The 13372-nt window shown below is 47.7% G+C and overlaps 1 long non-coding RNA gene across 1 annotated transcript; it reads left to right on the top strand.

Moving 5' to 3' along the window:
• The first annotated feature begins 285 nt into the window (after positions 1–285).
• LOC109284604 (uncharacterized) lies at positions 286–12766 on the top strand. Its single transcript, XR_009459962.1, has 2 exons — positions 286–8349; positions 12126–12766. It is a non-coding gene; the product is annotated as an uncharacterized LOC109284604 (long non-coding RNA).
• The last annotated feature ends 606 nt before the right edge of the window (positions 12767–13372 follow it).

Genomic DNA, 13372 nt, shown 5'->3' with positions numbered 1-13372 from the left:
CACAGCCAGGCAGGGTCATGGGAGCAGCCCCAGCAGTTGGATGAAGGTAAGTGTATGGGGAGCAGCGGTTGGAGGGCCAGGGGTTGAGGATGGTCGGGGTGTGTGTGTGTGTGTGTGTGTGTGTGTGTGTGTGTGTGTGTGTGTGTGTGCATGTATGGAGGGAATGGTGGGGGAGAGGGGGGAAGCAGGTGCCTGCCAGAACTGAGGGAAGGTGGCTGTGTGCCAAGGCTGTGGCAGGGCAGGGGGAGGCAGAGCACTGGCAGGGCAAGGGGGGTGTGGATTGGGACAAGCCATCGATCTTTGCAAATGGATCCCAGTACAAAAAAGTTTGAGAACCAGTCCTCTAAGGGTGGCTGTGATACCTACTAGTGGCTGTCTTAATCCTGCTCAGCTCACCCATTCTAGCTTCTCAGGATCTCACCCTGCGTCCTCAACTGCCATGCTTTAATGTTAAATGTTAATGGGGGGGACTCCCCTCAGGCTGGTGAGGTCCAAGTGCTCTCTTTATACTTGGTTCTTCTCTTGGGCTCAGCTTGGTCCACCCAATTTGTTGTTTGACCCCTGCCACCCACATGCTCTTGGCCTTGGGGCTTCCAAGCCTACAGGCCCCAGTAGCTTTAAAGGTTAAATATGTAACCTCTTTCCTCCCCTATAGCCACACCTATGCCTCATGAACATTATTTTTTTACCATTCTTTGCCTCTGTAGGGGCCTCAGCCCTCTAGGCTTTAGTCCACCATTATTCTGGTCACAGACCTCCAGCCCTGGCCCCTTGGCCCTGTCTCGGTTTTAACCCAACCCCCTGGCCCAGGCAGGGCTGCTTTCACTTTGTACTTGTCCCTGGCCCTTTAACTGGGCTCATCCCCCTGATTCCCTGACTCTGCAGGGCTGCTATCCCCAGCCTCTAAGCAGTTTAGGGTTCAGCCCCACGCAGCCCACTTGGTCCTAGACCCTGGAAGGGCGCTATACCAGGTGCCTCTAGGCATCCTATAGCCTCTTATCCACCCCTTTAGCCACATCCAGTCCTCCAGTGCTCTTCCAGCTACAAACAAACCCCTTCTGGGTCTCCCTGGGTCCCAGCCACCTCCTACCCTTTGGTTACTGGATCTTTGGCAGCTCCTTAGGTACCTGGTTGGTTGAGTTCCCCTCTGTTATAGCTCAGCCCCATGGGAGTTCTGCTTGCAAGACAATACAGGACTAGTCTAAGCCATCTGGTTCAGGAGCCAGGCTTTTAATGGGCTAGGGATCTACCCTCTCTGGTCACATGGCTCAGCCCTAAGCTTACTCTCAGGTGTTGCACCTTAAGTTCAGAGCCACAGCCACTGCCTTCTTCCCTGATGCTCTTTAATGCCTTATGGGTTTTCCTGGCCACATGTTGTTCTGTAGCTGCTGTTTTCCCAGCTGACTACAGCCCTTTGGTATTGGCTTCTTACCTAGGGATTAGGGATCCCTGCTACAAATGATCTCGGGTAACACACTCACAGGCACAGGCCTTGGCCTGACTACATGTGGGCCTGCTTGCTGCCGTCTTAACTGCCTTCATAACAGAGGCAGGTGAGGCCTCAGGAAAAAATGCATCCCAGCCTACAGGGGGGATGAGCCCCTGGACCAATCACCCTGCTGCAGAATCCTGGAGCAGTTCCAGGAAGGAAGCCAGCCTGGCCACATGCTCTCAGTAGACCCCTCACCCTCTGAATGCTTCTGTCCACAGCCAAGGCCCTCCAGACTTGGGATGGCACTTCTTCCCTTAGGACAGCTATCCCAAGCCATTTAGTTTCAGCCCTTGCCTAAGTTCTCTGGAAAGTCTCCTCGCTTCACAACCAAAGAGACACATGAACAACCATGTGACCTACCACGCACTTGATCATACGCCGCACAATACACAGGTAACTCATGAGACTTACAAACAACTCTAGACTCACACATCCAGACTCACAAGACCACTCTCACACCTCTCAGAGATCCAGTCTCACACCTCTGCTCAGATGCTGACTCTTTTTAAGTGGCCCAATCATACCACTACTGTCAATCATCTGTCCATCCAATTAGTCTTTTAGAAGAGCTATCAATCACCTATCAGTTATCAAGCACACCAAACATACCTCTTATCACCTCAGGTTAGATGTATCAATTTCTGATGGCTTCATATCAATGTTGGCGTGAATACAATTATATAATCAACAGCCAATCTGCACATGCTCTCCATCCCAGAACTAGGTCATTACCTCACAAAGGTCTAAAAGTCATCTTTTCTGGAATCTTCTGGGTACTGGACATACTAGGCATGTGCAACCTTACTCTGTTTACTTAGCCACAGCTCTAGTGACATAAGTTATGTACTCTCACTAGGCAGGCCCAGGGATACATCACCCAGGGACTACAGGGGAGGGCAGGGGAGATAGGCTGCCCATGGCCAGCATTCAACAGCCTGCTGGCCCTTGAGGAATGAGTGGGAATGGAGGGCTTCGCCAGTCGCTGCCTGGGCCCAGGCCTTCCTGGCCAAGTTACCATGGTCCCTACATACCCAAGCACACACATCCCAATCTGGGCAGTGCATGGGCCCCTGGAACAGGGCATCTTATCTGAGAAATGTTGCAAACTCTCACAAACAACTTCTTTTTCATGGCTTTGCAGGCCCTGCAATGTACACAGGGGAGAGGCCACAGTTGGCAGCTGGGATGTGCCAGCTCTGCAGGAGGAGGACCCAAGACCAAAGCTGGTGATGGCTGCAGAGGACTAGCTAGCAAAGCACAGACCCGGTGGGCAGAGGACGTCATCCACCAGAACAGGTGGTGGGCGGAGGACATTGCCTGCGAGAACACATGGCACTAGGCAGACCAGGAATTCAGGATGCATCTCCTAGCCCTGAAGCAGGAGCTTATGGAGGCCCTGCAGCAGCAGGCTGCACTTGTGGCCAGGGCAGTGAGTGTGGTGCTGGGGGGTGGGCAGTGTAACGCCGCATGAGACAAGGGAGGAGTGGGTAATTGGGGTCCCCAGTGAAGAGAGGCAGAATTACCGTGGCACCCAGCTAGAGGTCTGGCACCCCTGGTGCCAAGTGCCCACTCTGCACCAGGGCTGGCAGGCCAGAGTTCCCGAAGACATGGGCATCATGGGCACTGCCTGTCCTGCCGGAAGTCACATTGGTAAAGATCCCATGGTGGTTGATGAAGGTCTGGAGCACAATGGAGTGAAAGGTCCTCTGGCTGTAGTAGGGGCAGTCACTATGGGGTGGGCAGGTGATGGGGATATGGGTCCCATCCAGGGCCCCAAAGCACTGAGGGAATCGCAGGGCATGGAACACCCCCACTACCTCCAGAGGGTTGCGCACCCAGAGCACTGTGTGACGCAGTACATCCTGGAAGGCAGCATTCACCTGCAGGATGGCCTCCCTGGTGGTGGCTTTGCCCATGTAGCAGATGCTGGTGGGTGTGGCCAGCTTCAGCAGGGTGATGGCCAGCTGGGTGTCTGCGGGGAGGGGCTGCCCCATGGTGGTGTCCTGCTGCTTCAGGTGTGGATGGAGCTGCTTCAGGAGGTCCAGAAAAATGTAAAATGTACACCATGCACTTCTGTACATACCCTGAAGTGCTGTTAAACTGCTACCGGAAGGTAATTGATGAATGGTTTAGAAGGAAGTGTTCTTTAAAAGTTATGAAAGCTCTTACAGTCCCAGAGCACCCAGCTCCTGGGAGCCCACAATTAGACATCTAGGCAGCACCCCCACACACACACATCTGAAACCCCCAATCACCACACTGATTTTGTAAAGTGCAGGAACGGTCTTCGCTGAACTCAATGAGAAAGAGATCAGAAATTTACAATTTCAGGCACTTGATGTCTTCTTCTGCCTCTTCCTTGGTTTCCAGCCATTTGGTGTCCTCCTCCCCTACTCAGGGCTGAGACAAACACCATCCTGTGGTCCCGCTCAGCCACATAGCAGGGAAACTGAGACACTCACCACTGTGAGGCCTGGGTACTCACAGTAGCAGTTTGACCTCCTGGTAGCAGTTTAACAGCAGTTCAGGGTATATACAGAAGTGCCCCATGCACATTTTACAGTGCTACAATTTAAAGCACATTTTTAGCACTATGAGGTTACAGTGTTCTTAAACTTGACAGAAGTACAGTGTTTGGGAGAGGAGAGAAAGGGTTGGGGCAGTGAGAGGCACACTCCTTGGGCTTCTGCAGCCTCCTGGGGCTTCTCCACTGGTCAGAAATTTGACCAGTGTACAGAAGTTATTTAAAGCACTATAGGTTGCTATAGTGCTGTAAAATACAGTGCTTCAAATTTAATACTTCATTTAACAAGGGTTAATTTAGAGCACTGTACCCATTTTTAACGTGCTACAAAGTCATGCACTTCTGTTACATCACAGCAATGAAGTGCTTTAAATGGCAAAAAAGCAACTTCTGTATACATCTTCAGTGCCTGAAAGGTGACTATTCTACTTGGAACCCTTGGCAGTGTACATTGTAACAAGGGCACCTAATCTCTGTTATTTAGTAGAGAGGTGTGGCAGAGCACAGGTTGTGCCTGCCACTTTAAGGGGTCTGAGCAGACAGGAAGCAGCCTACAGGTGTGAGCAGGCCCAATCAGGCAGTCAAATATTAGGCTGGAGGCTGCCTGATTGGTGGAGAGGCTGAGAACCTGGGCATAAGGCTAGGCCCCAAAAGCAGAACTGGCAGTTGCTGCATGGGGCTGAAGAAACAACATCATCCAGCTGGAGATCTGCTGCTCCCAGAACAACCTGGAGGTTCAGAGTAGGAACTATGGGGATGGAGGAGGTTCCTGGTCCTGGGCCATGACCTGAAACTACACCCTTCTGGGGAGCATGGTGTGGTGGAGCTGCTTGTGGCAGGGCAGTCTCCAGGAAATGCCACACCTGTGCCTAACCAATGAAAGGTGAGGATGGGGTGTCAGAAAGCCTCAGCCCCTGCTGCCTTGTGGGTGATCCCAAGGAGGGGAAGGGCTAGGGGAGCACACCCCAACAGAAAAGCACAGGGCCAAGGCCCACTGAGTGGGGCCTTATGCAGGGTCCAGGCTAGGAGAAGAGGGTCCTGAGACAGGGTCCAGGCCCACTGAGCAAAGCCTGAGGCCCAAGGGGCATTTGGCCCAGAAGCCCAGTGAGGGAGCTGGGTGTTGAGGCTCCAGTGTGGGGGCATAGGGGCCCAGGTAGCTCTGAGGATGCCTGAGGCCAAATTTGGGCCAGGTCAGACTGAGTGTGGCCTAGATAAGTAGCTGGGGGAGTTGTGGATATGGATGCCATCTGCGAGGCATGGGACACAGTATAAAGGGAGGTTCTGGGCTGTGTATTTGCCCTTGGCATCAGGGCAATTAAATAGGCAGTGTAACTTAAATGAACAAATTAAGTTACATCAAAGGCATGGCAGGCGAGGCAGGTGGGCAGACTTCCCTGGATAAGAGGGCAGGCCAATGTCTGGACCAGCCCCAGGATGGCCCGCTTGTTATAAGAGGCTGCAGAGGGGAAAATATTATTTGTGGGGGCTGAGCCCTGCCTGATTCCTGCCCCTCCCTCCCACAGGACCGTTGTGGGGCCGGCATGTGCTGGTGCTGTATGCAGCGGTGGAGGAGCAGCTGCACACCGAGCAGAGCTAGGCGCTGCAGGATGGCAGCGCCATGGTGCTGCTTCTGTCGCTGGTTGCCACAAAAAGTTTGGGGAACTAAGATGTTAGCACCACTGTCTCCCAGATACTGCTAAGGAACTGTTAAAGCACAATTAACCCTTAAATGAAACATGAAATATGAACACAGACAACTAGGTATTCTAATATTATAAAAGTCTAAGTCTGTCTGTCTGATGGAAACAGACAATCAGAGTGCTCCAAATGTGGGGGAGCATTGCTGTGATTCCAAAGCTACGCCGAAGACCAGACAGAGGGTGGAGGAGCCGAGGCCAGCAGTTTTGGCCTCAGCTCCCCTACCTGCAAGAGGCAGAACAGCGGCAGCATGGGGCATTAGGTGGTGGCACTCCATCCCAGCCCCCTCCACCCCCCGTCATTCTTGATGAGCAAATGGCTAGTCCTAAAGTAAAAGTCTAACTTTATTAGTACAAGTACTATCTTAGCAGTTTCTATATTCAGAGAGATAAAAATCTTCAGTAGAATAACGTCACCCAATCCCAGATGTTACTTTGCTTAACAGAAAAGGTGGCTACTCAGTTCCTGAAGCAAAGGATACGTCATTGGCTGGGGCAGTCCAGACAGGTATTGGAGGCTGGATTTATGATGACAATAATGACAATAACACACACTTCATTTTCTTGCTGCCCCCTTTTATGCTTTTCTTTAACTTTACTCCTTTGATAACTCCTTGCTTTTGGGTTGATCTCTCTGCAGTCAACATATTGCCCATATTTTATTCTGTCAGCATATTCCTTTGTTCAACAGACCCATCATGAGCACACCTCTTAATTTGGCCTTTTTCCAGTGTCTTTCTTGGGGCATTGTCCATCGGTCTCACTTATCACCTTTCATTAACGTATCCAATCATTTCATCCCTCTGATTCAGCCAGTTAGTGCCAAGTTCAGTTCATCTGAGCTGGCACTAAAACTATTACTATGTTGTGTTAGAAAAATTTCTCACAGTGATAGAAAAGAAAAGAAACATCATGAGACCAAACTCAAGGCCATAAGCTCCTTGCAAGAGGCAAGCCCAGCTGATATTGTACAAAAGTTCAGATAACAATGAGGCTATACAAAACTTAAGCAATGATTAAATAAGGCTAAATATAAAAGAAAACTTTAAACAATGCTGTAATTCCCCACTCTATAAACAGGTGCAACTTTAAAGCATAAAATATGACAAGCTACCTTTACAAAGCTCTGTTAGCCCTGGCCTTCCGCCACCTATGCTAGGCACCCCATCTCACCCTTATAACCTCAGCTGGACTGCAGGCTCCCTTGGTACTGTTCCCTGTGTGTCTTGTACTGCTCTGCCCTCTAGGGCAGGGGAAGGGGCAGAATGGAAAAGGCAGGGGGAGGGGAGGCTGAAGTCCCTGGCTGCTGCTAAAGCTGATGCAGTGGGGGGATGGGCAACTGGGTGGGAGCCTGAGGGCTGTTAATTAACATCATGGGGGCTGCCAACTGGACAGTCCTGACATAAGGTAATCTGAGGGCTGCCTCCCAAATCTATTATCAACACCAAGACATAGCAGTCAAAGACAAGGCAGTACCCTGATCAGCTGGAGTGCAAAATGACCCTAGGTGGCCACTGGAGTTGGAGGGGTCAGGAGACAGAGCTTGTAACAGTGCTGGACACCTCTAAACCAGGACAGTTGTGAATGTGTTTTCAAATAGTGACAGTCTTGGAATGGTTCAAGTATTATGACTGCTTACACTCTCTGTGACAGATATAGGCTGAGAAAGAGGCACCATCCTGTGGCCCTGCTCAGCTCATATGCACTGCTACCATTGTGTACGGAGGCTTCCCCAGAGCTGACCACATACCTAGCCAAAAACTTCAGGGATCAGCTAGATGTGAATTTCCTTCTCCTGTTCCTCCTCCACATGCTGTCTCCTATTACTCCTATACCATGCTTGGTGGAGTTGGCCCACTGGTGCAGCATCCTTTTCCTCCTCAGTCTCTTCTAGGGTCAACTCTTGATCTGGCTTAGTCTCTGGACTACCCTCCTCTTCTCTTCAGTGGCTTCATCCTCTATTCCCTCAGCTATGTCCAGCCCTTCAGGTAGAGGACTTAAACATTGTATGGCAAAGTTGTGGAGAACTTGACACACTATAGAAGCCAGTTCATCTTCTCAGGGCCATGCTTCAGTGTGCCACTAGACTTCTGAGGCCATTGGTACACTCAGTAATGGATCTGGTGCTCTTGTAAGCACAGTTATAGCACCTCTATTGCAGACATGTTAAATGCTTTTCTTCTCCCCACTCATCAAAACGTTAAATCCAGAGACGTTTTGGGTGTCTTCCAGAGGACTGAGATGTTTTTGATTTAAGTTGCATTGGTGGTTTAGCCTCCAGCCCTGCTGAGGGCAGGTTCAAGGCCTACTCAGAAAGCCAGTAGCCCAAAGAGGGACTAAGATCAGGACCAGAGGGTCAGTAAGTCCAGTAAGCTCTTACAGCTGCTCTAATTAAAGTGAATGCCTGAAGCACATGTAAAAACACCCTCAAAGATGATAGCCAATGGCTCTGGAATGACCTCGGCCAAATTCTTGAATGCTCTAGGGTGCGTGTCCAACCCTGCCAACTTGAAAACATCAAGGTTCTCTAACTAATCCTAACATGTTCTTCTTCTACTCTAGATTAATCCTTCCCTGTCCTTGATGCCAACTGCACTTCTCATCTGGCATTTTTCATGAAGACTGAACTGAAAAAGGTATTAAATATTTAACCTTCACTATATCATCCATTCCTACATTGCCTTCTGCATTCTGTAAGGGGCCTATGCTTTTCTTAGTTTTGCTTTTACTTCTGAGATATTTGCAGAATCTGTTTTTATTGCCTTTTATATCCCTTGATAACTGCATTTTAAAATCATAAGCTCATAAGCTCAGGAGGCCCTGAGAGGCCATGCTCTCACAGGGAGGGGAGTTCATGATGACTGGTTGCTCCTTAAGGAAGCGATCCTAGAAGCACAAGGGAAGTCCATCCCAACCGGTAGGAAAGGTGGTAAAAGGGCTCAACAACCCCCTTGGCTCAACAGGGAGTTCATGGACATCCCACTTCTAAAAAGAGAGGCTTATAAAGAATGGAAGACAGGGAACACCACTAAGGAGGAGTATTCTGCATTGATCCGTACATGCAGGGAGTGAACTAGGAAAGCCAAGGCTTCAACTGATCTCCAACTGGCTACATGAATCAAGGACAATAAAAGTCCTTCTTCAGATATGTGGGGAGTCAAAAGTAAAAGAAGGGCAACATTGGACCCCAGGTAAACCAGCTGGGACAGCTGACTACTGACACCCAGGAAAAAGCCAATATGCTTAATGATTACGTTTGCATAGGCTTTACACCAGCCCAAAGGGACCACCCTGCCTAACATAATGCAGGATGACCAGGGTGAGGGTGAATATATGCCCACCATTAGTGTGGATCTTGTGAGAGAGCATCTTGAGAAGCTGGACCCCACCACAAATCAGCTGGTCTGGATAGATTGCACCCAAGAGTGCTAAAGGTACTGGCAGACATCATAGTGCAGCCACTGGCAAGGATATTCAAGAACTTGTGGTGCTCGGGCGAAGTACTTGAAGATTCGAAGAGGGCCATTGTGGTGCCCATCTTCAAGAAATGGAGGAAAGAAGACCCGGGAAACTACAGGCCAATCAGTTTGACCTCAATCCCTGGGAAGATTTTGGAAAAAAATTATCAAAAAAACCATTCTTGACAGGCTAACAGACGGCAACATTTTGAGGGATAGCCAGCATGGGTAGATCTTGCCTGATCAACCTCATTTCCTTCTATGACCAGGTGATGTATCACCTGGACAAAAGGGAAGAGGTTGATATCATATATTTGGACTTTAAAAAATCCTTTGACCCAGTGTCCCATGATGTCCTCATGGAAAAATTGGGCAACTGTGGCCTCAACTGCTTCACAGTTCAATGGCTGGGGAACTGGCTCTGAGGTCGAACCCAGGGAGTGGTAGTTGATGGAACTGAATCAACATGGCACACAGTGACCAGTGGTGTCACCCAAGCTCTGTTCTTGGACCTGTACTCTTTAAAGAATTCATAAAGAATATGGACACTGGTGTCAGAAGCAAACTAACTAAGCTTGCTGACAACACCAAACTTTGGGGAAGAGTCTCCACACTTGAGGATAGGCTGGTTATCCAGTCCAACCTCGATAACCTTGCAAGGTGGGTGGATGAAAACCTGATGGCATTCAATATGGAAAAATGCAAGGTGCTCCACCTCCGGGAAAATAAACCTGCCATCACACTTATAGGCTCAGCAATGCTGTGTTTGCTAGCGCCATGACCAAAAAGAGACTTGGGGGTCATGATCAACCACAAGAAGAATATGAGCCACCAATGTGATACAGCAGCTGACAAAGCGAACAGAACTCTGGCTTGCATCTCCTGATCCATCTCGAGCAACACGCAGAATGTCATCCTCCCATTGTACTCAGCCTTGGTGAGGCCGCAACTGGAATACTGCATCCAGTTCTGGCCTCCACAATTTAGGAAGGACGTGGAGAAGCTTGAGAGAGTCTAAAGGAGAGCCACGTGCATGATCAGAGGGCAAGAGAACAGGCCTTATAAAGAGAGGCTGTGAGCCATGGGACTCTTCAACCTGTAGAAGCGCAAGCTCAGGGGTGACTTGGTGGCAGCCTATAAGTAAGTACATCAGGTGTGTGCATCAGGATCTGGGGGAATGCCCGTTCACCAGAGCACCCTAGGGGATGGCAAGGTCCAACAGTCATGAAATCTATGCCTTGGCCTTCCTGATTTTCTCCCTGAATGCCTCTTATATTCTTCCCTGATATTACAACCAAGTTTCCACTTCTATAAAAGTACTTTTTGCATTTCAACTCACTGAAGAGTTCATTGTTTAGCCAGGCCAGTCTCTTGTTGTGCTTCTTGTTCTTTTGCTGGATAGAGATAGTTTGCCCTTGTGCCTTACATATGGCTTCCTTAAAGTACAGCCAGCTGTCCTGGATTACTTTTCCCTTCAGACTTGCTTCTCAGGGGATTCTCCCCCCTGAGTTTATTACAGTCTACTTTTCTGAAATCCAGTGTCTTTACCTTCCACCTTCACATCCTCAACAAATGTCTCCCTGTTTGTAAGCAGCAAGTCAAGAACTTTGCTCCTACTTGGCTTCTCCACCACCTATGCCAAAATGTTACATGCAACTTATGTTATTTCCAAAGTGGATTCAATATAGTAGGATAAGAAAATAAAACAGCTTATGCTAGAAAAAGAGATACCAAGAATACTTCCATTGTACATTTAGGCTTTGTACCAGAATAATAGCACTTAGAGTGAAAGATCAGTATAACACTACTGGAAAAGTTGCTAAAACTTTCTCATGTAGACCCGGCTTAGCAGAGGTAGTACCTTAAATTCCTCAGATGTGGCCTGTGATTCTGTGAGTCTTCTTAGGAGTTGCAGAGAGTAGCCAGAGGAAGATATTTGTACTGCACAGGCTTTACTGGTGCTACAAGCCCCAGGAATTATGCTATATACCCTTCAGTGCCAGCTACTGGCACCTTGTCTGTTAAGTAGTATTTACATATACACAAAACTGGGGCTGTCCTAGATCAACATTCCTATAATGGAAACTGTTTAATTATATAGTATTTCACATCACTAGAAACTTCAGTTTTTCTGAGTCGATTTCTGGACTTACCTTTGCTGAGTCTTTTGCTGTATTGCACATGACATGTTGGTGTGGCATGGGGAACACAGTAATGTGAGCGAGACAGGCATAGTACTGTTACATGGGGACTGACATGGTGTGTGTGGTTGTGACAGAAATAAACAGTGTTTGTTTTATGTGGCAGGGATTCTTGCCACAAACTTTTTTATTGAACAGAATAGAAAAGGAGTAAAGACAATATTTTTTTTAATTGTGCAAAGTTAGGATCAAAACAGGCCCTGCTTAGAACTGTTTCACTATAAAGAAAAAGAATTTCTAGGCAGAACAGTACAATTAGCTCAGTACTTTGATGGAATGTGAAGTCCTTTCTGCATTCTGAAAAACAAGAGTGAATCTTAAGGGTTAACAAAACAATGCAAGCTATTCTAACAAATTTAGAAAACTTCAATGCCAAAACGAAAATAATTAATACAAACCTTGCTTTAATTGTTTCCTTTTACATCCACTTGCCACTGCAAAAGAGAAAAGCTCCTAATGAATGTGTGAGCACATTCAAACTGTAGGCAAAAATAATACATCTAGAATAATTACATATGTATATTCTACAACCAGAGGTTCATTAATTATATTCCAATTGATTTAGCCGTTTCTGTAAGCCCAAGCAAAGCATCAGCTTGGTTTTTACTTTTAATTAGTTTATATCCTTAAGATACCTAACTCTTCGCTGTAGTTTGTAAATCTACTTATTTAAAGCAGACTTCTAATTGTTTTAACTTACTCACTTTAGCACTTGTGTGTTTACTTTAGTAAACTGTTTTTCTGCTTTTTCAGGTGCTGGATTTTAATGCCTCATGAGTTACCAAAGTCTGATTTCTTAACTCATTCATCTTCTCTGTAAGGGAAGTAGTGACTGAGATTTAATTGTTAAGTTAAATGGCATTGCCATCTGTGCACTAATTCCTACTGCTTATCTGTCGTCTTACATACCACCAGAATGTTATGCGCAGACTGCACTACCTTTTTTGTCTGCAAAAATGTTTCATTTCCTAACATTTCCTGATTGTGGTGTGATCATGGGGGAATCACCATAACATACAGTTCAACCATATTGGGCACCTATACGCATGCAGTGAGGCTGCTCTGACAAACTGTAATTACAGCAGGTTGGAGCATACCCAATATCATGCTCCAGCATCATGTGATCAGCGTCTCTGCACTGAAATTCGAGGAGCTTTAAAGCACTCCCACCACCATTTTTCAGTGCGTGGACACTGATACACGTGATGCTCCAGGCACTTTATAATTAGAGTGGCTCTTGGAGCTGCTCTAATTAACCTCCCCTCTTCCCTGTCACCCCCAACTCCCAGAGCATGAGTATAAATGCCCATTGAGTCCCTTGAAACACAAAAGCTGTGCAGTACTGAGACTCAGGACTCAAAGACAAATGCCAATAAACATACTGGTGTTAGAAACTGGTAAGTGTTTTATTTCAGAAGAAATGACCTCCAACAGTTCTGGATGAGCTGCTACCACAGGTGTTCCTCTCTTAGTAGTCTTGTTCAACACTCTATAGAAGGGGCAGCAGCCTTTTGCCAGTGCAGGATAGAGCTTACTACCAGCTGTTGCTGCCCCTCCTCTGCTTCCAAGGAACGGGCTGCCAATTTCCCTAGCCCCTTTTCAGCAAAGATAAGCTCAGACACTGTGGAGCAGTAGGTTCTGAAGTAGAGGCTGCATAGGGGAGAGGCAGCACAGTGTACTTAAGTGGCTAGGGCTTAAGCGGTTAGGGGCATAAGTTATACATAAACCAGTTTAAGTCATCAAAAACTGGTTCAAACCTGTAACAGAACAGAAGTTCAATGCACATAAACCAGTTTCAAAGTGGCTGAAACTGGTTTAAGATAAACCTGGTTGAATGTAGTATTAGACTTAACTGATTTGAGTCAAACTGGTTTATGCAACTTCTGTCCTAGACCCCTTTCTGGTTTAAATTAAACCAGAGTCCCCCAGCATGCTTTTCAGCCCTGGGCTGGGCTCTCTGCTCCAGCGAGCAGGGCTGGCTCCACCCCTCTCCTCCCTAA

The sequence above is a fragment of the Alligator mississippiensis genome, chromosome 2, assembly GCF_030867095.1.
Source record: "Alligator mississippiensis isolate rAllMis1 chromosome 2, rAllMis1, whole genome shotgun sequence".
Lineage (NCBI taxonomy): Eukaryota > Metazoa > Chordata > Crocodylia > Alligatoridae > Alligator > Alligator mississippiensis.
This window is presented reverse-complemented; position numbering and strand designations above follow the sequence as displayed.